Consider the following 2,544-nt stretch of genomic DNA (forward strand, 5'->3'; position numbering starts at 1 on the left):
TCTAATAGTGTTTTCTTCCTTGACTTGAAGCACACTTCACTTTTTCTCATTCGAAGAGGTACATTTTTTGAGAACAAACATTGAGTACAAAAGACAACACTATCACATTAAATTGATATAATATGGCAATTCATTATTCAAGTTTTTGTTGATCTTTATCCTGGTAGTTTCATTTGTCTCCTGATTTGATTTAGCAAGATGAATGATTTGAATACATCTGGGGCCATAAAACATAAAACTTAACTCTCTTAACAAGGCCATAGATGTTGCTGATGAGTGCTTGTGACGACGTCATAAGAGTGTTGAGGATCCCGCTGCTGAAGCTGTCATGATGTTTATTTCACATTGCCCAGACCCAAGTCTTGCTTTGTCTTTTCAGTTTAAGCCAGCTGAGAAGTGGAGCGTCGTTGAGGTCCAGGAGCGATTAGATAGTCATCAAAGGGATCTAAAGAGAGTCTCTTCTCGGATGCAGCACACAATGTCCTTGTCAGCTTGCAACCAGTGCACTGTTATGGCATGCCCCAGTTCTGTGTCCAGTTCTCCTCAGCAGCCTGTTTCCATGCCAGCCCAGTCACTGCCGCCTGTAACTCATCTTAATCCTAATGCTGTTCCTTTCTCTCCAGACACCAGCCTTCAGCACATGGTTGCCATGATGGATAGAGTCCTGTCATTGTGCACTGCCTAGAGGTCTTCACAGTGAACCCGAGACCCGTTGACCCGGGACCCGTATGGGTTCGGGTCTATATTTTAAAAGATCAGCCGGGTCGGGTCGGAATCTATTACTTCGGGTCCCGGGTCTGTTTAACATTGTGTGTAATACCCGTGCGAGTCATCAATCTCAAAAATGCGTCTTGTCACACTCATATTTAATATATTTTAAATCAGTAACATAATCTGAGGTGAACTGTCACATGAATGTTTACTTTGACACTCAAAATAAATTGCGTTAAAAAGCATATTTTAGGTTGATCCAGCTAGCGCGCATATATGCAGTCAAGTGCGTGTCATGTTTCTATAGCAACCAGTTACCAAAGGCAGAGCTTCAGTGAGGGACAGCCAAACCGCGCTTTAGATTTTACTATGTAAATTAACCGTTTTGTTTAATCTTAAAGTTTTAGTGGTCAGATTCAGACTCGATGATGCAGAGCAGAGAGCATGGAGATGATAGCAAATAATTTTTTTTTAAAATATAATATAATAAATTTTAAGTCTATTTTGCTGCTATGTAAAAAAGTTGTGTCCTCAGCAAAACACCAGAGCCTGCAGCGAGAGCCGTTTAAGTTATGTTTCATGAGGTTTTTGTTCAAACAAAACACAAGCACCCGATTGTTGGTTAGATATTGAGCTGATTTAATGTTCCCAATTGCTTTTTTGAGTGCCTTTGTTAAACACAGAGGATTACTCAATTCACCCATTGTAGCAATTGTCAAAATAACTTTGTACTCATCCTCCTTACTCATCGTTTTGTTCCTTGCTCCTACTCCAACGTATTCCTCCGAGTCCGATCCTCTGTCTTTTCGTTTTTGAGATGTCTGATCTACCTGAATCCAATCTTCACAGTTACTGCGTTCATCTTCTTCATCTACACTACCTCCTTCACTCTCTTCATTCACACAACAGTCGTCGCTGAACTTGCCACAATGTTTTTCCTTCGCAATCTGAATCCCAGCGTGAGATCTGACCGGCCTCCATCACCTGTTCACTTGAAGCGCATCTGCACCACATATTTTGTTAAATTATCTGTCTCATTTAAAACAGGTGAATCAAATAATTGACTGATTATTAACGTACTCGATGATCTGACTTGGGTGTGCCCGATAAGGAAAACAAGACAAATGTGCTGCGTAGGCTTCTGGAAAAGTTGGAAAACCCCAGGTTTAAAGGTCCCATGACATGAAATTTTCACTTTTTGAGGTTTTTTAACATTTAATATGAGTTCCCCTAGCCTGTATATGGTCCCCAAGTTTCTAGAAATTTCAATCGGTGTAAATCGAGCTTTTGCTATCTTTCTCTGCCTTTGAGAAAGTGGAAGCTCAATCGGGCTGATCTTGAATCTCCTCCTTATGACGTCATACGGAGGAAATGTTACCTCCCCTTTCTCTGCTTTGCCCGCCCAGAGAATATTTCCAGTCCATGAGAAAATGAGCTAGGAAGTAGGAACGCGTGCGCGCGATTTTAGTTTGTCCACGAGAGATATCATGGCTTTTGAGCGAGCGAAGCATAATAATTGCTCAATAACTGGATGTACAAATGAACACTGAATCCTTTTTTTAGTTCCTTCATCCAAGCCCCAGAAGAACCAGTGGATTAATTTCATTTTCTCTGGAAATGCGCCGACACAACTCCCCAAAGTTTTGCATGTCTGCGGCATACATTTCACCGACGACTGTTTCCTCAACTTGGGTCAATACAGAGCTGGCCTCGACGAACGTCTGAAAATAAATCGATCGAGCCAAGCAACACTTTCTGATGTGTAATTGTTCAAGTTCAGACAGGTAATCTTTCTCTCAAATCGTTCAATACAGCTGTTTATGCCTCAGTAAG

This window comes from Phoxinus phoxinus, assembly GCF_949152265.1.
Source record: "Phoxinus phoxinus genome assembly, chromosome: 4".
Lineage (NCBI taxonomy): Eukaryota > Metazoa > Chordata > Actinopteri > Cypriniformes > Leuciscidae > Phoxinus > Phoxinus phoxinus.